The sequence below is a fragment of the Pipistrellus hanaki genome, assembly GCF_964339955.1.
Source record: "Pipistrellus hanaki genome assembly, chromosome: 3".
NCBI classification, from domain to species: Eukaryota; Metazoa; Chordata; class Mammalia; order Chiroptera; family Vespertilionidae; genus Pipistrellus; species Pipistrellus hanaki.
In genome coordinates this window covers 181,263,616-181,284,870 of record NC_140505.1, presented here as the reverse complement: position 1 = coordinate 181,284,870, position 21,255 = coordinate 181,263,616, and the positions used below count along the sequence as shown (strand labels likewise).

At 51.9% G+C, this 21,255-nt stretch overlaps 1 protein-coding gene across 5 annotated transcripts in view; it reads left to right on the top strand.

Moving 5' to 3' along the window:
• Positions 1 to 21,255, top strand: part of LARGE1 (LARGE xylosyl- and glucuronyltransferase 1) — a 384,477-nt gene that overhangs the window by 18,730 nt on the left and 344,492 nt on the right. For 2 of the 5 annotated variants that reach the window (XM_084880162.1, XM_084880159.1), the window contains exon 2: positions 18,208 to 18,263. The exons of the other annotated variants lie outside the window; for them this stretch is intronic. The gene's annotated coding sequence lies outside the window, so the exon portion shown is untranslated. The remainder of the gene's footprint in view (positions 1 to 18,207; positions 18,264 to 21,255) is intronic. 5 annotated transcript variants of the gene reach the window in all.

Here is a 21,255-nt window from a genome sequence, read left to right as displayed (position 1 = left end):
CAAGGGCAGATGCCCGCTGGAGGGAGATGTCTTAGAGTCTAAGACTTAGACCGTTGCCTCGTGGGTTGGTGTTGCCTTACGATGCGTTTTGTAAGGATCTTGTTGAGGAAGAGGAGGAAATAGAAGGATCATCTGGCCTAAGGTTCTTCACGGTCCCTCTGCAGCTCATGGAAGTGCAGAATCGTGAGGCCTCCAAAGAGGCAGGTGGAGGAGATACTTCCGCCCTGGAGGTCAGAGGACCTGACCAAGGTCATACCAACGTCATGGCGAAACCCAGGCCCCTGCCTTCCTGCCTCTTGCTGTCTCTCTCCAGCCCAGTCTGCCTTCCACATGATTCAGTGGCTCTTTAACCAGGACTAACTCTGTCGCTGGGTATCTGGGTCCCCCCAATCCCCCACAAGAAGCAGTCTGGCCTTCCTGGTAAATGGGTGGGTACCCTCTGGGTTGCTACGGCCGTGGCCACATGGATGCTGCCAGCGATGACAGGGCCAGGGCCTGTTTTGAAGCAGGGCCTCTTGGCTGCGATTACTGAATGTGTATCTCTTAAAGATGAATCTAAAACAGCTACCCTCCCAAGCAAATCATAAAACAAATTATGCCCTCGCCGCCCAGAACTACAGAGAAGCAGCAGGCTCTTGGAGGCGCCGAGAGTAATGGCTGCAATATTAAGACAATGGTGGGGAGACCAGGCTCCCGTCTGCTGAAAGGCAGGGAGGCGGGCAGTCCCGTAATCCCCCGGGGATAATGGGTCTCCGAGACAGGGCCCTGTGATTTATTGCGCTTAATGTACTTATTTTTATTTGTTCCTTTCAACACGGCGCTCTGTCACCGAGGAGATTTGATAATGGCCCGTTTGCAGTCACTTAGACTCCGTAATAAAGAGCCGCATCTTCGGCTGTCTGGGGACCCGCGGCCTCATTGCCATTCCCCCTCCGATGTCACCTTCATGGGCAGATGGCCTGGAGCGAGATAAGGGCTTCTTGGCCGCCCTTGAGAATCCCTCCCACCCCCTGTCCTGACTCCTGCCATGGAGCCAGGCTCATGGGGTGGGTGGGTAGGTGGCTGGCTGGCGGTCCAGACCGGGCCAGCCACCCCTCTCTCAGCTTTGGGATCGCAGGAAGGAGCCTCCTCTTCTGTAATCATAGATCCCGGGGACTTTGTTTTCACAGACCGCCGATGAGCGTGCCCCGCTCGCCGCTTCCCGGGTAAGCAGAAATGAAAGCTGGGGACGTGGGTGGGGGAGGCTCCTGAAGAATGGGCTTGATTTCCAGGCTGCGGCGTGTGGGTGCGGACTCCGGCGACCAGCTGCGCCGAGGAGAAGGGTGTGTCTCATTCAACAGTTGCGAGTGAGTCAACCTGAGTTCTTCGGTTCAGCTTCTCGGAGGGTTTTGGGGGGCAGGGAGCTCCTCCGAGGACGGGCCTCCTTCCTGCAAAAACGGTCCCTGACCTGCTATGGAAGGAGGGGGCCATGGCCGGGAGGGAGGCTCCGAGCTTCTCCTGACGCCAGGTCTCCCCTCTCCGAACCGGGTCTGCCATCAGGTGTGGTCGGAGGGGATGGTGCTCCGCTCTGTGGCATCCACAGCCAGGCGGCCCCTCCCAAGGCAGTGCTGGCGTCACTGTCCCTTGCTCTAGGGTAGGAGTGTCGAACTCAATCAGAGAAGGGGCCAAAATCTAAAATCCAGCCTAAATCGCGGGCCGAATGGTTTACTGAACAGTCATAAACTGACAATGTCATAAACTGACAGCGAGTGCAGTGATGACAGCGCGGTGCGGGCCACATTGCAAGGCCTGGCGGGCTGGATTTGGCCCGCGGGCCTTATGTTTGACACATGTGCTCTAGGGCTCCTCTGATCACTGAGAGAGAACTGGTGAGTGTCTATTTACTGGATACTCAGGGAAAAGACTCCTGGAAAGAGCAGAAGGAGCAGGGAAGTGGGGGGCAGACTCAGGGTGGGGAGGGGGAGCTGTCGGCATCCCTGGACCTGGGACAAGGGGCTGCAAACACTGTCATGGACGTATTCTAGCAAGGCGACCACATCCTTGAGGGCGGGGCGTGCTGTCACCATCACTGGGTCCGGGTTCTCGGCCCCCTGGACTCCCCCTCGGCCCCTCAAAAGTCTCACCAGGCTCCTGAGCCACTCTGCCCAGGATGGGTACCCGTGGGCCTCACAGAGTGTGTGGTGCCATGCAAGCCAGCAGTTCCGCTTCTGGGAACAGAAGCGGGGCCTGGACTGGTGTTTGTCCAGCCATGCTCACAGCAGCCAAGGTGAGAGCAGCCCTCAGGTCCATCCATGGAGGAGCGGGGTCGCAGAACCCCCAGGAGATCAGCGTACGCAGCCAAGAGTCTGGACACTGGATGGAGGATATGGAGGATGTCCATAGGACAGGAGGTTGGGTAGGAAGTTGAGAAGACAAGAGGCCAAGGATGGGGGCGTGGTCTCTAGCAGCACCATAACCCCCACCCCAGTTAGAGGCACACGCTGTTTGTTTGCTTCTAGCCTTAGACCCTGTTTGCTTCTAGTCTTAGATGGGCAGGGTCCAGACCCATGCCACTGGCCGCCAACAGCCCCGTTTGGCGTGTCCATGCTTTCCTCTGGATTCAGTAGATCAGCGTTTTTCAACCGCTGTTCCGCGCCACACTAGTGTGCTGCGAGATGTTGCCTGGTGTGCCGTAGGTGCAGACAAGACAAGAATTTTATAATTTTTCACTATTTTGTTTACTTAATATTTCATAATAAAGTAATTATAAAATACTTTCTTTGTGTTTATTTGATTCCTATTCAAGAGAATTACTTTATATATAGTCAATATAGGCACAGAGTTAAATTTTTTAACATTTTCTAATGGTGGTGTGCCTCGTGATTTTTTTCATGAAACAAGTGTGCCTTTGCCCAAAAAAGGTTGAAAAACACTGCAGTAGATCTCTCCACTTCCTCCTCAACACACAGCCAAGGGGTAGAGGGCTGGGATACACAGCCCAAAGGACTGGAGTGAATGACATGATTTTCCTGTCGTAGGTGCTTTGAATAAATTCCTTACGGCAATATGTTTTAAAAGTTTTTGAAATTTGAAGCATAGAGAACCTAAAGTCCCTTAGGGATGTAAAAAACACTGGCAATTTTCACTCTATCTAAATTTGTGACTTAACTCCACCCACCGCCTCCTTTACCCCCTGCTCCGTATTTTCCCGTAGCATCACCATTTGCTCACAGGGTGTGTGCTTTATGGAAAGGTATGCTGATGATGGCAGGGGTTTCTGCTTCGTACGCCGGAGGCTCTCGATCGATACTTGCGGAGCGAATGGACGGTGGCCTGTAGCTGGTGCCAGCTGGGTCTGGAGGGGAAAATGGACGAATCCAAGACTTGTTTTTGATGAACTCGGGGCGGAGCTGCAGGTTTTCCTGGGCGGGAGGGATGGATGGAGAGCTATGAACTAATTTTATTTTATCTACCCTCTTGGAGCTTGTCTTCTTTGGCAATTAAAACATATATATATATATATATATATATATATATATATATATATATATATATATTTGGAGCAGTTGCCTTGTAATGGAAAAGACACTTGAGCAGGCTTTTTAGTCTTTTATGTCTTCCAAACCGAGCCCTTTCCCCTGCTGTGGCTTCAATAACGCATCATTTCAGAAATTCATGGACTTGAAAGTGCGTCTGCGAAACCTCTGGTCTCCGTGAGGTAGTTAAAGGAAAATTAAACACCAGGATGGATTCAAAGCTACCTCTTCACCTTCTCCCCTTCCACCCCCGCCCTCACCCCACGTGTGCAAAATAGTGTTTCATCGGCCTTCCGTTAGTGAGAGGCTGTGGTGTGCGTGTGCACGTGGGCGCCAGGTGTGGATGGGTGTACTGATTGATTTCACCGTCAGAGACCCTTGGAAAAATAACAGTGTGTACCTACAAGTTTAGGGACCTGAAGCAAACTCCTGGTTAATGTTACTGTTGTGTCAGATTTGGGATTTGCAACGAGCTGCTGGTCAGTGGTCACATGTTCTGACCAGGCGCTGGAATTTACTCAACATTCATTCATTCATTCAGTGCCTGAGGATTATTTTATTTTATTTTAATATATATTTTATTAATTTTCTACAGAAAGGAAGGAAGAGGGATAGAGAGCTAGAAATGTCGATGAGAGAGAAACATCAACCAGCTGCCTCTTGCACACCCCCTACTGGGGATGTGCCCGCAACCAATATACATGCCCTTGACCGGAATCGAACCTGGGACCTTTCAGTCCCAAACCGGTTTTGGCATGAGGATTATTTTATATGTTCGAGGCCCCTGGATGTTGGGTGTGAAAGGCTTTTTGCATTCTCAGCCCCAATTCTCCACGCCTCTCTGACTTCCTACACAAAAATCAAAGTGTGTTTCTGCAACCCGTGAGTTTGAGCTCCAGCGCGTGACTGGCTTTGATGTGACGGAGGAGTCAGAGGGGATGGCGTGCCAGGTTTGAGTCTCAGCCTCAGGAGCGGCACATGTTGCTGCTGCTTCTCTCTGCCTCTTGGCCTTTGCCGGGAGAACAGTCTGACCTTTAGCCTGTTCGACTGTTGCGCGAGGGGGAGTAGGAGGAGAGACGCGTGGAGCAGAGCAGCCCAGCTAGCCCAGAGGCCTTCGGAGAGAGGCCAGGCCCACACTCGATCAGCCCAGCCTATCTTCGGACACCAGAGCGAAAATGAATAACCTGCCCCGTGGCCCCACGTTTGATGGCTTGTTACGCAGTGCTGTTGTGCAGCAGATGGCGGGTACTAAGTGGGCTGCTGGTATCAGATGTGGATCCTGTTGGACAGAAGTCTTGGGGTTTGATGATGCTGGTGGGAGGGCCAGGCCAAGATCATCAGCTCATACAGCGCAGAGAGAATGCTGGGTGCCCTGAGAAGGGACCGGAGGGGGAGCTGAGGGAGGGAGGGGTCTGCAGGGGGCGTCATCAGAGCAAACCTCCTGGAGGGGGTGGCCTTGGGAACAGGTGTTTTGAGACTATGCTGGTTTCCAAGTTCAGGATAGAGGATTGTTGACTAGGTTTCTGAGTTTAAATTACGTGCTGTTTCAAAATGGATTTCTCACCAAAGCTAGTTGCATAGATGCCAATTCCCCATCACATTGCCGGGGACTTTGCTTCCACTGGACCGGAAGGAGGCTCTCAGGACTGAAAGCTGTGTTGAAGAATTGCCCCCATACACGAAAGGCCTAACTACGTACTATACTAGTGCCAGGGGTGTGGCTGCCCAGCATGTTATGGGCATGACCTCAGGTGACCTCATCGCCACCTTAGGAAATGGTCATAGCTACTGATGGTGACCTGTGTTTGCCTGCAGTTCCTCCCCTGAGACTGCACGCTTCACCAGGGGTGGCTCGTGTCTCTTCTCCCAGACACACCGTATTTCCGGCCCACAGCTTGGTACCTTTCCCACACGGAGCGCCCAGGGAATACTGAATGAATGAGTAGGTGCCTGCTCACTTCTCTCCTCCCGTCTTCTCGTCACTGGAGTCAGGTCTTCACGGAAGACCCTGTTCGAGAGCAAGTGACTCAGCCAGCAGCTTGAGCCCATCTGTCCCACTGGCCTTTTACGCAGGTGCCTCTGTGAGATCTCCTTCCGGCGACCTGGCCCCTGGGGGACCCAGCAAGCACCACGGCCCAGAGCCCACCTCCCCACCTGGGATGCTCTCCGTCAGTGGTGCTGACGTGAGTGGATCGAACAGAGATCCTATTTGAGAAGAGTCTGATTTCCCCTAGCACAGTGGTCGGCAAACTCATTAGTCCACAGAGCCAAATGCCAACAGTGCAAAGATTGAAATTTCTTTGAGAGCCACATTTTTTTAAACTTAAACTTCTTCTAACACCACTTCTTCCAAATAGACTCGCCCAGGCCGTGGTATTTTGCGGAAGAGCCACACTCAGGGGGCCAAAGAGCCGCATGTGGCTCGCGAGCCGCAGTTTGCCGACCACAGCTCTAGAACTTCAGAGAGGGCTGAGAAAAAAGGGTTGAAGAAAGCCATCTTGCAGAGTTTTCAAATATGTCATTCGAGCTCCAAAAACCTCCAGCTTGTGGGGTGGACGGGCTCCAGAGGATGCGCTTTCTTTTCTCTCATTGAACAAGATGTCACGCGTGGTCCGGAGGCGTGCTGGTCGCACAGCCCCAGAGGGAGCGAGATTCCTGGGCCTTCGCCACGCGATTGTCAGACAGCTACCCTGGCAGACGTGACAATTATTATAGAATGGGGAGATGGTACAATTGAATAAGAGTCTTTTTCATTTCCATTGAATGAGGAGGCTTGAGGAGAAAGTGCGTTTAATTAAAAAGGAACCGAGGCGCTTCAGAAGGGAGCTGTGGAGGAATTCCAGAGGCAGAAGGCCCCTGCGGTTCACCATGCCAAGTTCTGCTCCAGTGTCGGGGTTTTCTTGGGAGGGGGAGGGGATAAGGCGGGGTGCTGGACGAAGTTCAAGGACAGGGTCAGGCAGACCTCTATTTAAATCGGGCGCCTGACTCAGTGTGCGGCTGACGCTTAAGTCAGCTGCTGAAAACACCACTGGTTTTCTCATCCCTCCCGAGCGCGAGATCCTTTATGAGACTGTTGTGCCCAATGTGTGAGTTTGTATTTGATGGAGCTTCATAGATGGGAGGGGCTTGGCAAGTGTCAGCCTCTTCACCCCATCTGTGACCGGGTACTCTGCATTGCAAGCAACGTTATTCCACTCCCCCACTATACACACACCAGGTGCTCGGATGGTAAGGAAAACGGAGAGGGAGTTGATAATGGAGCAGGGAGGGATTTTTTTGTAAATGCTGACAAAAAGGAAGGGAAGAACACTCCGCCTCTAGGAGTCTGTTTCTCAGTGTTCCTTGGTGGGCTTGCAGGTGTTCTCTGAGACTTTCTGTTTAAATACTTTTGATCAATTAAAAAATATATTTTTATTGATTTTTAGAGAGGAAGGGAGAGGGTGGGAGAATGAGAGGAGAGAAACATCAATGATGAGAGAGAATCATTGATTGGCTGCCTCCTGCACACCCCACATTTGGGATTGAGCCTGCAACCCACGCATGTTCCCTGACTGGGAATCAAACCATAACTTCCTGGTTCATAGGTCAATGCTCAACCATTGAGCTGCACTGGTCGGGCTCATTAAAACATTTTAACGCCATTTTGATGTCATCTCAAATTAACATGACTATTTTCCGGGTCATCGGCCTGACCCCTCCTAACCAGGTCTGGCCCTGCGTTAGCACCAGGGAGTCGGCTTTGGCACCAAATGGCAGCTCTGCGGTTGAGGTTGAGGAAGCTCAGGAAGGAGGGGCAGGTGGCCTCCTGTGTGAAGGAGGCCCGGGCTGGGGGCAGCTCCCTCAGAGCAGCCTGGCTGACCAACCAGAGTGCATCTCCCTCCCCAGGTCAGTGGGGGTTTAGGTTCCAGAGGTCTGTCCTGTGATGTTTATCTCAACTTGTACTGATGTTGAATTTCTAAAAAAGGAACCTTGTAGGTTTGTTCTCAAGGTTATTGTTAAGCCAGGAGTCAAGGTCAAGTTCCCTCAGGTGATGCTCATGGGCTCTTTGCCAGAAATTCAGTCCAGCCCCCCCCCCCCCCCCCCCCCCCCCACCTTGGGTAACTCTGGCTTCACTCAGCGTATTTACCACTTCCTCAGCCTTCACTCAACACCTTGCCCAGGAGAAAATTGACGTGTGTTTTTAAAGATTTTTAAGGCACTTTTCCCAGCTGACTGGGACAGCTTCTGTGGGATGTTTTGGTTAATTTCTTCCTTTGGTTAATCGCTGGGCCTGAAGCTCCTCACCCCCTTACTCTGCAGATTAGCACGGTGCCAGGCGCTTACCAAAACAGTAAACATTTGTTACTTATTATTATTTTTAGAAAGCATTTTAAAAATATATCTTGTTGACTTGTCACAGAGAGGAAGGGAGAGGGATAGAGAGTTAGCAACATCGATGAGAGAAAAGCATCCATCAGCTGCCTCCTGTATACCCCCCACTGGGGATGTGCCCAGAACCAAGGTACAAGAATCAAACCTGGGACCCTTGAGTCTGCAGGCCAACACTCTGTTCACTGAGCCAAGCCAGTTAGGGGTTAGGCCCCCTCTTAACGGGCTCCTGTTTAGGGTATGGGGGTGGGGGAAGGTGGGGGCTGCCTTCATGCGTGGCAGGTGCTGGGGAAGCCGCAGGGAGCTCAGGCTTCGGAATAGAGCAGGGGGTGGGCCTGAGCAGCCGGGAAATCTAGAGGTGCCCCTGCCATTGTCCCCTGGAGACCAGTGGCCGCTTTCTGAGTCACCCTGTGTGTGCCTCGCTGAGACGGGGATTGGCGGGAGGCGGCCGGCCTCCCTTCCCTGGGTGGACAGATTAAGGCAGAGTTGCCAACCCTCGGCCGGCCTTGTGAGTGGTGACCTCCAGAATCTGGCGGCTCTGCGGGGTGGTGGCATCTAGCCTTTCAGGGCCTCCCCCATATGGCCCGGCCTGGTCTCCCACGGATTTATTTCGTGCTTCGTCATGATGCTACAGCCAAACTCAACAGTTGCTCGGATGTGGCAGGTGCTTTCCCACGTCGGGTCCTTCGCTTGGGTTGGCACCGGGGTTGGCGCTGCCAGAGAAATGCGGGGCGTGATACGTTGGCAGCTGCCCCCAGCTGACTCACCCTGAGCTGAGGCTGTGTGGGGGGACCACGCTTGTCAGTGCCATCCGAGGAAGGCGGTCCCACGGACGGTGACCCGGGATGACCTATGCAAACAGACAAGTGCTTTACCCTAAGGCTGTGATCGGCAAACTGCGGCTCGAGAGCCACAGGCGGCTCTTTGGCCCCTTGAGTGTGGCTCTGCCACAAAATACCACGGCCTGGGAGAGTCTATTTTGAAGAAGTGGTGTTAGAAGAAGTGTAAGGTTAAACAATTTGTCTCTCCAAAGAAATTTCAATCGTTGTCCTGTTGATGTTTGGCTCTGTGGACTCATGAGTTTGCCGACCGCTGCCCTAAGGTGTTCCCAGCAGCCTGGAGGGCCGGCTCAGAAGGACCAGCAAATGGAGGGAAGCAGTCTCATGGCACTCACTGTGCGGCTCCGCTCTGCCCTCATGCAGCCTACGCTGTGGTCGAGGATGAGCTGGTGTTTGGGGTGGTGAGCAGAGACCACCCTATGTTGAACCTGCATTCAGATCTTCATTTTTTTTTTTTAATCATCATGCAAATATTTATTGAGCATGACTACATATGTGAGGCTCTGCTCTGAGGGCAGAGGGTCTGTTAATAAACCCAGCGGTACAAGTCTCTGTCCTCAAGGACTTGTGTTCTGGTTGAGGGAGACAGACTAATTAACAAACACATACTGAGTCTCTTGTGGAATCACAAGTACCACGGAGTGCAAGAAAGCACGGGTGGGAGGGAGGGAGGAAGGAGTGTTGGGAATGAGTGGGGTAGTAGCATTTGCAGGTTCAGCTTGGTCAGGGAGGGTTTCTCAGAAGAGGTGGTTTGCACAAACGCTTGAAAACATGAGCAGGGGGATATCTGGGGAAAGATCTGAGGCTGAGGTCAGTGCAAAGGCCCTGGGACCACTTCTCAGTTGCTAATTGAGAGACCTCAAGGAGGGTCAGTGGCTAGAAGGGAGGGGGTGTGGAGGAAAACAGAATGGGGATGGGGTCAGCGAGAAATGGAGGTCCGGTTGTTCAGGGTCTCGTGGGCAGGCTGGGGGCCATTGGAGGAGGGGCCTGGGCCCACTCATTTATCAGGGTCCCAGGGCCACTGCCAGGTGGTAGCCAAGTACCGGCCTGGCTCCGAGGGGCACTTTCCTCGCTTAGCCCAGCCCTGGAGACTTATGCATGGCCCCTTCCATCACCTCACAGGAAAGGGTCTTAAGCTGCTAAGACAGAAAGATTAAGATAACAGCCACCTCCCGCTGCAAACGCCCCTCCCGTGCTGTCTGCCAAGGAGATCTTTAGAGATGCTCTGACCCAACCTTCTTGTGTTAATGATTCAGACACGGGGCCCAGACTAGCGAGTTTTCCCATTTGCAACATAACTCATCCAGCCTCCGTGTCATGCCTCACGGCCCCCGTGGATTTGCGAAGAGGCCGGGGTGATTTGTGGTCCGACGTGAGGAAGATTGGATTATGGAGCGATAAATTAAAAGAGTGCTCCATCAGCCTGCTGAAATCTCCATAATTTTGGGCCCTTGGAGTTCAAGGTAATATTAGCAAAGAGAGTAGGGGAACACGGGGAGAAAATGAACATTTCTGCTCAGTTACGCGCCCCTGTTGTTGCAAGACGGGATCCTGGGAGCTCACTGGACGGGCTCGGCGAGGTAATTAAGTGCATTTTATTGCTCTGCGGGAGGTATGGAACTTCTGCTTGCAGAGCACATTAGTTACCATCTTTAGTTATTTTCTGTGACAAAGGTCAGCCTTGCTGTTCCGGCATCACTAGCTTGCCTGGGTGAAGGGCATCTCTGGTGTTTTTCCTAAGCTTTAGCAGCGCCCCCTGCTGGAGGCCGCCTGGTGGGCTATGCTTCTGTCACCAGCCCCTCTTTAGGACTGCGGGGTTTAGGGGAGGGGGTGGAGGTGGTAGCCACTTGGCAGGACAGGGATGGACATTGGATGGGCTTTAGCCACAGGCATTTCATTTGCACCAGGTCACTGTCCTCCCTCACAAAGCAGATGGACAGGCAGTTCTGCTGGTGCGGGGAGGGTGTGAGCAGCCACACCCACATGTGTTGTGGCTGGTGCCCGTGTTCCGAGGGCGAGGAGGGGGGGCTTGTGCGGCGCCAGCCTGGTGTCCTGGAGAAGGAGCCTGGATGTCAGTGTTGACACGGTCACACGGGAAGGGAAGGGGCCACCGCTTCAGGTTTGCTACTTCCTGAGCTGCTCCCCGGGAGCTCCTTCCTTTGACCCTCACGCTTAACCGCTGCCAATTAGATTCCTCTTTTCCAAATTGGGATCTGCAGGGCTGCAGTCTGTATGCTGATTCCACAGCACTTTAAAGATTGGGAGGGGGTTATGCCTTGATGATACGCTAAAAGCAAGCAAACACAAAGAACTTGGCCGTGTTTCTTTGCTGTGATCTTTTGCAATCCACACGTGTTTTCATAAGCTCAGACATGTGCTTTGTAACCAGCGTCCTGCCCCCCTTCCCGTTGGCCTGGCTCCCTTTATTACCCGCCTGCTTATGGTCCTAATTGTTTTGCCTTTCATGTCTCAATTCCTGCCAGGGCTCCGATCAGCATTTCCCACCTGCTCAATCCAGGAGCTGCCTGTGACCTTGCCTAGCAGCTCAGCATGGGGTCCCAGGCAGAGGGGGGAGGTGGTGGTGGTGGTGGGGGGGACGGGCCCCAGGCAGGCTGCGAGCAGTTCTGCTCAGTCAGCAGGACAGTAAGCCTTGTCTTGTGCACAGAACTCCTTTCCCAGCCCCAGGGGGCTCGTCACGGTGCCTTAGGAGGCCTGGTACTTGCGAGGCGAGGCATCTGGAATGCTACAGGCTCTCCATATGGGAGCCTGTCCGGGGATGTCATGGCAGCGAGCCGGCGTGGCCGTGGCGTCTTTATTGAACCTGTAAACAAACGAACAACGAACAAACCTGCTTAGAAAGTAGAAGGGGGACAGTTTGGAAGGAGAACGCTTCTTCTCTGCAACCAGGAGCCTGACAAATACATCAACATATGAAAGATAACCTTTCTCTTTTCTCCTTTCCCTTTGCTTCTGTGCTTACTGCCTATGTTGTAAGTAGAATAGGCAGAAGGAACCAAAGTTTTTCCAGAAATTTTCCAGAATTTGAAAGCAAGATCTGTCTGAGGGCTCAGATGAAAATAATCCTCACCGGCTCTGTCTCTGTCTCAAAGGTTTGCTAAAGCTTTTGCAGAGGAAAGGAAACTTCCATTGCCTGGGGCAGCTCCCTCTTGCTGGAGAGGCCAGACTGGGCCTGGCTGGTGGGGGAGGGTGAGCCAGGCCCCCAGGAAGAGGCTGGGGTGTGATCTTCGGGTCCTGGGTAGTGGGGACCAGGTGTGACGTGACGTGGGCAGTGAGAAGAAGCAGGTCTGCATCTTAGCTCTGTTGTCTAGCTCAGTGACCCTGGGCAAGGCTGTGTAGGCTGTTTCTCACCCGAGCCTCAGTTTCCTTATCTGAAAGCTGGACTCGTACAGGGATCGCAGGACCTTGAGGGGTTCCAAGGAGGAAGTACAACCAAGTTCACTCGCACACCCATCTGCTGCGCAGACGCCATGCGTGGCTCAGATTTCGGTCAAGACTATTCTTCCATCTGCTCTGACGTAGGCCCCAGTATTCCGAGGAACGTGGCAGTTGTTCAGGGTCCAGAAAGGCTGTGAGGTTCTGTCTTTGGCTTCCACTTGAACCTGCTTTTCCGGCTCTCCAGAAATGCTTTCCTGTTAGCCTGGTTTGGCACGATTTGGAGTGCTTGATTAACCCCGCAATTAATAAAAGCGGAGAGGTGACAATTGGTGTTACCAGGCTGCAGTCGAAAGCAATGCACTTGGCCTCTCTCCATGCAAACAGATTGGCGGAGAAGCCGCCGTGGGGAGGAACATCGGGACACGGGGAAGGGAAGCTGGTTGGGAAAAGGTACTCGGAACAAAAGCCAGGGTTTCGAGAAGGGTTGGTTGGTTGGTTGATTATTTCATTCAACCAATAGATAATATATTTTTTAAATATATCTTATTGATTTTTTTTATAGAGAGGAAGATAGAGGGATAGAGAGAAACATCGATGAGAGAGAATTATCGACCAGCTGCCTCTTGCACACCCCCTACTGGGGATGCGCCTGCAACCAAGGTACATGCCTTTGACCGAAATCGAACCTGGGACCTTTCAGTCCACAGGCTGACGCTCTATCCACTGAGCCAAACCGGTTTCGGCAGATATATTTTTTCTTTTTAGTGCTTCCTACGTTCCGGATACTGGGCCAGGAACTGGAGATACATATACGGACAAGTCCTAATTCTCCTGTGAAGAGGCCAGACTGGGGGTGGAGGTAACAGACACATAAGCAGTGCATTGAGCCTTTTGTGGTGGGTGCAGAAGAGGTGGTGTTTCAAGTTCATGGCTGATGAGAAGAGAGGGAGCAGTACCTGCTTTACCGAAAGGGTGGTGAGAGCCAGACCTTGCAGGTGGACCAGGTATTTCAGCACACGGGACACAGGAACAAAGGCGGGGTCCACTTACTCCTGAGGGATGGGGCACATCACGGAGCCTTCCTGGGAGTTGATTTTCTCATCTGTGAAATGGGTATTAAACAGTCCACGTCCCGATGGGTATCGGGACAATTCCTTCTCAGATCATGTGAGGCACAGTGTGCTTGGCTCATGGTGACCCCTCCGGTAGCAATTAGTTGTCATACAGCACGATCTCTGCAAAAGGTCACCCACACCCTGTGTATGCCATGTCTCCCCTCAAGGTACAGTCTTACCCTTTAAAACGCAGCCACCCATTGGTGTTCCTGGTGTCAAGTAATGGAATGTCCGTTGTTCTTTATTCTTTCTGGGGTGAAGGCATGGAGAGGAAAGGATTCAGCAATAGGGGTGAGTTAGTGTGTCCAGTACTGGGGAGAACTCAGCCTCTCTTTACAGCTGGAGTCAAGATTCTGGCTCCACCCTTTGTTGGTCACATGACTTTAGGCAAGTCACTTCCATCACTCCCAGTTCCTGCATTGGTGGAATTTTGTCCAGAACATATTATGTGTCAAGGTGAAACAGTTATCTTAAGAACTGGGATGACGGTGCTTGGAAGGGGAGAGAGCTACCTTTGTAGGAAAAGACCTCGATGAGCTGCTATCCTGACTTCCGATCTGTAGACTGACTGCCTTCGTGTGCCTTCACTTTTCAGCAAGTCCCAACGATTGGGGTTTTGGGGGCCCAGCTGTTTCAGTGCTGCATTCCTGATGGTCTCCGAGGTTGGGGTCCTTTTGACCCTGGTTCTTGTGTCCATGGCACCGATGAGAAACAGACTCATAGAAGTCGTGCAACTTGCCCAGGTCTCATGGCTGGAGGATGGATGAGTGGTTCATAGCAGAGTTGTGGTGCTCCTTCGAAGCCCACTTATTTTCTTCTGTGACCTTTTGTCTAAAACCCCAAGGTCGAGGTTGATTGCTGGACTGAACAATATCTGGGGGTGCTGCTATGATGCTGCGGAGGAGGGACCAGCCATCCCACCTCAGAGTCTAGTTGTGGGATGTATCCTAAGGCACCCCTCAAGCCCAGGAGGATGGATGGCCACACCCAAGTTGCTGGTGATGTGGCTGCCAGAGCCCATCCAGATGGAGCTGCAGGAGGCTCAGTACTCGGGCAGGCAGGGTCCTCATTTCCCTTTGACCCCACCTCCGCTTGCTGCTGACAAATATGCTGGGGCTCTGGCAAAGGATGTTCTCAATTAAATAGAGTCAACCAGCTCACTTCCCCCAGAGTGAGAACCCAGATGCTGCCAGGTGTGAGCTACCTTCACCATCTAACGCTGTTGGTCTTGATCTGGCATCTAGAAGAGTTCAGCAATCTGGAGAAGGTGCTGTGCGTAAATTAATCAAGAGTCCAGAGATGAAACATAATTTTGGAAGGCATTATAGGGAGTCAGAGGAGACTTAGCTAAAGGAACTAAGTTCTTCTTGTCTCGGGACCCCTTGCTATTTATTAACACAAATTTCCCAAGGCAAGGTGGATATATACACATCAAAGGGTAGGGTTTTGTACAGAATCCATTGTCAGATTTTTAGGTTTTGGAGAAACTGCCTTCGGCTCTTCAGGTTTTGGCCAGTAGGAGGCAATAACATGTAGATTAAGATGCCCTGAGCTATCTGGCAGCAAACAATCATCCTTTTCAGGTTTGGGGAAATGCCTTTAGCCCTTCCCAACAGGTGACAACATATGTGATTCAGCCCTCGTTGAGTCCCCAAGTTTCATCAACCTTTCATGAAACTCTTGCAATTCTTCTGCTCTGGGGCCTGTCTGGGACACTGCCTGGGAGCACTTTGGATGTTGGCACAGTCATTGCTCAGTGGATGAAACGAGTGACAGGTGGGCCGGGCTGTCCCTGCCCAGCCTGGGGCTGCTTGGAAGTGTGTGGAGGTGGGCATGTGGATCTCAGGCTTTGCTCTCTCTGTGGCATGGCCCTCTGCCCCCACCATTCCTCAGTCAAGTGGGACAGGTGGTGGCTGTCATTCTGCTGTTGGCCCTGGCCACAGAGAGGTTTGCCTACTGTTCTGGAATGGAGATACCCCCAGCCTCCTTGGCTCAGAAAATGCTGCTTGACCCATAAGGCTCCAAGCAGGCCTTGCTCTCTCTCCAGTGTGAGGGAAGTATACAGCAGGCAGAGAGATAAGCTATTGCACTGGGTTCAGTGCCCCTACCCTGGACTGAAATTTAATTCCAAAAAGGAAAAGAAAATCGCCCTCTGGGCAGTGGATCTTATAAAAATAAAGTCAACATTATGATAATAGTGCTGGCAAATGCACTGCTGAACAGTTTACTCTTTGCTGGCCACGGGGCCTGGCATCAGAGATCAGAAGGTATAACTCCGGAGCTAGGGTGTCTAGGGATGAATCCAGCATTCTCTGCTCAGCTGTGTGACCTTGGGCCACTTACTCAATGTCTCTGTGCATCTGTAAAACAAACAGATCACAACAGCCACTGCCTCTTAGAGTTGTGTTAATGCAAAGCACTCAGATGACTGTCTGGCGTGTTGAAGTCCCAGTAAACATTCAGATGATATGATGATGATGATGACGACGACGATGATGATGATGATGGAGGACACGGAGTCCACTGTGGGCTCTGAGCAATCTGGTGTGTGCGAGACAGTTAGTATTCCTAGTTTACAAACAAGGAAACGGAGGCATGCCCCGGGTCAGTTCCTGGCCCACCGTTTCACACCAATAAGTAGCTGAGGTGGACTTTGAACCCAGAGCTGCCCTACTCTTGGCTTACCCAGGCTGTGTCCCCTAAGGATAAACCTTATTTCAGAAAAAGCACCGCCTCACACTCACACAGTCATTCCAAACAGGATGGACTTATTTATTTGATTTTCTGTTTAAAGTCATGGTCGGCAAACTGCGGCTCGAGAGCCACAGGCGGCTCTTTGACCCCTTGAGTGTGGCTCTTCCACAAAATATCACGGCCTGGGTGAGTCTGTTTTGAAGAAGCTGCGTTAGAAGAAGTTTAAGGTTAAACAGTTTGGCTCTCCAAAGAAATTTCAGTCGTTGTCCTGTTGCTAGTTGGCTCTGTGGACTGATGAGTTTGCCAACCACCAGTTTAAAGTAATGAACATAGGTAGTATTTGTTGGGTGAACTGCCCTACATCTGTTGCTGTGCTTCCTTTTTCTTGGCAGTTTCCCGAGTCCTTCGTGCAAGAAGGTTGAGGTGGGATCACAGTGGAGGTGTGTCCCCTCCTCTTCACGGCTGACATGCTCCAGAGAGACCCGTGGGTGAGTGAGGACGGTGGCAGCGGAGACCACTCTGACCTCTGCTCCCGTGTCCTTAATGTAAGGTGACCAGACGTCCCGCTTTTGGCGGGACAGTCCCGATTTTTAATAATTTGTCCCGCGTACCACAGCGTTTTAAAAAAGTCCAGATTTTTGGAAAGATTCTTTCCAAAAATCTGGACTTTTTTTAAAATGCCTCAGGACGCGAGACAAATGGTTAAAAATCGGGACTGTCCCGCCAAAAGCGGGATGTCTGGTCACCTTACCTTAATGGGACGTGTGCCCACAGTCCCCGCTGCTGCTCCCTTCCGACCTTTAGTTGCTTTTACGGCTCATCCTCAGGATCCTTGCAAAGGTTTTGGTTTTGACAAAGGTAGCACTGTCTGAGGGACGAATGTACCGCTTTTTCATTTAAGTTCTCTGAGCAGAGGCAGGAAAATAGAGGACCAGTGAGTGAGGCATAAAGGAGGAGGGAGAGATAAAAACGGAGGGTGGGGAGGGGAGGTGTCAGGGTGGGGGTGAGAGGGCAAGGAGATGGGGCAGCGGCGGAGGAAGGAGGGGTGAAACTAGGGACTTGCACTGGGATGTTTGTGCTATGAGAAGGGCAGGCAGGCCTGGCTTGGGAGGCAGACCCCAGCCTGCCTGGAGGGTTGGAGGAGGAATGGGAGATGCAGGCAGCAGAGGGTAAAGAATGGCACGTGGGTATGAACAGGGGTCCTGCAGGCTTTAGTGCCAGGCTTGATTACGGGCACCTGATGAGTGCCCCAGCCTGGCCAGCTGAGCCCACTGTTGGCCTCACAGCTGACCTGGCAGAGCTCACAGCCTCCCTATCGATCCAGTGCTTCTGGGTGGAGCCACATCTCCTCTCAAGGAGTTGGTGGGGGTTGGGGGTCTAAGGGAGACAGCTCACGGACCTGATCAGCTCAGTGGCTTGCATGGGGCGACTGTGGTCTGGTCTCAGAGCTTCCCGGGGACGCCCGGCCTCCAGTGCTGAGCGGGGAGGGCGAGGTCCCCACTGGACACCGTTCAGCAGAGACCACACCAGCTCCTCGGGGTAGGGTAGGCTCATCAGCCCCGGCACAGCTCGAGCTAATCAAGGCATCCTCCGTCGGGCACTGCTCGTGCCAAGGGGGTTAAAAAAAGAACCACGTCCTCACGCCCGATCCAAGGGCTGTTTGTGGGCAGGGCAGAAATAATAAACCCAAACACAGGCCGGCCTTTTCCGCAGCGAGGTGGTGTGCCCAGCGGGGCCAGATCCCGTCGGCCTGGCGGTGGAGGGAGGTGGCCGCTTCCACCCCGTCCTCCAGGGCCACCCTGTTACCAGGCAGAGGTGAGTGGGCATGGTTTCTAGTCGACAGATCCGGTTTTCATGTCAAAGGCTTGCATGTCTGTTCTCGGCTGGGCCAGTCCTGTAAGGTTTTACCAGGGCCCCTGATCTCCCTGGAGGACCAGTGCCCACCGTGAGCCCGGCTGGCCTCACACTGCCCAGCACTCGGTGTCTGGCCCATCGTCGGGAGGACCAGTGCCCACCGTGAGCCCGGCTGGCCTCACACTGCCCAGCACTCGGTGTCTGGCCCATCGTCGCACGCATGGGAACTTGCTTCACAGACATGGAAATCGGGTCCAGGGACTGAGGGACTTGCTCAGAGGGTGGATGACAGCTTCGGTGACGGTGATGGTGACGGAGAAGGCCAGCTGCTCTCTGCCCAGGCCCCGTGGTCCATTCTGGGATGGTGAAGACGGTGTTAGTAACCACACACTGACATTTATTGGGTGTCTTCTCTGTGACACACAGGGTTGCACTTGACCTGGGAAGGACTCTGTAGGCAGACCTGTCGTCCCTTTTACAGGGTGAGTGACAGAGGAAGGGTCACGTCAGAGCTGCATTCTTTCCACCGGGCCACACGCCACCCAGTGACCGGGCCAGAGTGCTGCGTGTGGAGTGACCCTGTCGGGGGTGAATGGCTGGCGGGAAGGTGGGTGCCAGGACACCTCTCTTCTAGATCCTTCTTCCTTGGCTCCCGGCCCTCCTTGTCCTATCTACCCTGTCCCCATTCCATACCCAGTGTTGTTTTCTCCTCATTCGTTGACATTAGAAATAGTCTATTTCTGTATCAACAAATGAGGGGGAGTTTAGCTGAGTTAACACTAATAACCAGTGACTAGTTACCTATTAATTTTAGTGCTGCAAGGCTCTGGCCCTGAAAACATTTTTGCTTCAGGTGAAAAATGAGCTCCGTTCCCTCCATTCTGAGTGATTAATTATGCAAATTTAAAACGGTTGAAGATCCTGAACGTCACCAGTGTGGTTCCTGTTATGAAAAACCTCGTATTTTCCCATGGAGCAAAGGGAAAAGTTGCAGAGAGAAAGAAACGAGGGAGGAAAGAAGGAGCTGTGTGAGTGTGTCTGTGTATATGTGTGTGCAGGGGTGGGGTTTGGTTTGGCTTAGCCTTCAAATGAGAATGGACTTGAACTTGAAGATGCAGTTCAGATGTCCCCTGCTCTGGGCAGACCTGGGAAACTGTCCTCTCCTCCAGCGGCACCCCTGTTCTGACGTCAGTGGTAGAATGTAATGGCCGGGATATATGGCAGATTGGCCGTATCCATGCCCTTTCTGGGCTGGGCTTTCTCTTTTGTGCTCCCAGTCCCTGACAGTGCTGGCATGTAGTAGGTGCTCATTCCGTGTTTACGGGAATGACTTAATACACAAAGGCTTTGTGAGAGAGGGAGCTTGATGTCACTCTGCATGCTGAGTGCTCTAAGTAGCCCAGTTACTCCTGTCCTGATTTCCATTGCCCGTACGGACCTGGGTCCGTTTTAACTGCTAAAATGAACTAATTTGAATTTAGTTCGAACTAATGGGATGGATGCAAGTCACTGCCCATTTAATTAATTGGTTTGTGTCACTAAGTGCAGGGCATTCTGTTTGGCAGTTGGAGTACAAAGTTGAGAGAGAAGCGAAGGATGGGGACTTTGAAACCAGACCACCGGGGTTCCAGTCGCTTCTGGCTTTAGTGGTTGCAGCCGGTAAGAGCACAGATTCTGGACCCGAGTTTGGATCCTGGCTCCGCCACTTACAAGCTGTGTGACTTGAGGCAAATTATGTAACCTTTCTGTGCCTCACTTTCTCCTACTTTTAAAATGGGATAGCTTCATGGGGTTGTTGTTGGGGTTAGTCGTTGTGGGATTAAACAGGTTAATGTATGGAAAGCACTTAGTAGTATATTGATATTTATTACTGCTATTGTGTGCTGTTCATTAAACTTGATGCCCTCCTGTGTCAAACCTGACGGATTTGGTACCTAAGTCTTCATAGATTTGTGATTCAGGTTGAATTAGTTTCTGGTGGCTGCTGTGAGGAAATACCATAGATTGGATGGCCCAAAAGAAGAGGAATTTGTTGTCTCAGAGTTCTGAAGTCCAGAAGGCTGGAATCAAGGTGTATCAGCAGGCTATGTGCCCTGTGTCCTGTGGGGGAATCCTTGCCTCTTCTTAGCCTTGTGTTTGCCGGCAGTTGTTAGTGTTTTTGGCTTGTAGACGCATCATGCTAACCCTCTGTCACCACATTGTACTGTCTCTGCGTGTCTGTCTTCACATGGCCATCTTCTTCTTTTTTTAATAAGCTCATCTGAGCTTATTTTTTCCATTGATTTTAGGTTGTTTTAAGAGAGTGGGAGGGAGAGAGGTGGGGAGAGAATGGGAGAGAGGGAGGGAGAGAGGGAAAGAGAGAGAAGAGAGAGAGAGAAACATCAATGTGGGAGAAACACATTGATCAGTTGCCTCCTACATGTGCCCCACCTGGGGCCCAGGATCAAACCTCCAACCAAGGTATATGCCCTTGACCGGGGATCAAACCCGTGACCCTTCTGTGTGCAGACTGACACCCTAACCACTGAACTACACAGACCAGAATGACATGGCCATCTTCTTATAAGGACACCAGTCATACTGGATCAAGAGCCCAACCTCCTCCACTATGACCTCATCTTTATTATATCCGCAGTGACTCTTTCCAAATAAGGTCACATTCTGAGTAATTAGGGGTTGGGACTTCATCATTTCTTTTTTAGGAGGATGGCATGAGAGATTCCATGAGAAACCAGGAGCCAAGGACAAAAGGGTAAACATTAGCTGTGCCTGTTGATACTGTTACTTGCCATCGTTATCACCCGGACTGCCCTTTGCTGGGTGGTTCTCTGGACATCTTTGAACCTCATGTTTATTTGTGTTTCTTTTTTTTAAATCTGTTTTTTATTGTCTAAAGTTCTACATAGGTCTCCTTTTCCCCCCAATTGATCCCCCTCCCCCAGCCATTCCCACCCGGGCAAGCCCCCACCTCCCCAGTGTCTGTGTCCATTGGTTATGCTAATATGCATGCATCCAAGTCATTTGATTGCTCTCTAACAACCCCTCTCCCCCGCCATTTGTCTCTGAATCTATTCTTGCTCATCAAATTATGTTGATCATTATGTGCCACATATGAGTGAGATCATGTGATGTTGATCTTTCTCTGACTGGCTGATTTCACTTTGCATAATGTTCTCCAGTTCCATCCATGCTGTTGCAAATGGTAAAAGTTCCTTTTTTTCTTTTTTTTTCTTTTTTAATAGCGGCTCATGTTTTAATTGTGTATTAAATGGGAGGTTTCCCCGTATCAACTGTGAATGGTGTGGCCCATCTCATAGCTTCTTAACCTTCCCGGTCTGCAGTCTCTGAAACGGGAGGGAGCAGGAGCACCTCCTGGAGGGTGACCCCCTCCCAGGATGAAGTGAGGGTGAGTGTGGACTGCAGGCTCAGACCTGATGCTTCTCATGCTGGTGCTTCATAGCTCAGCGGGACACG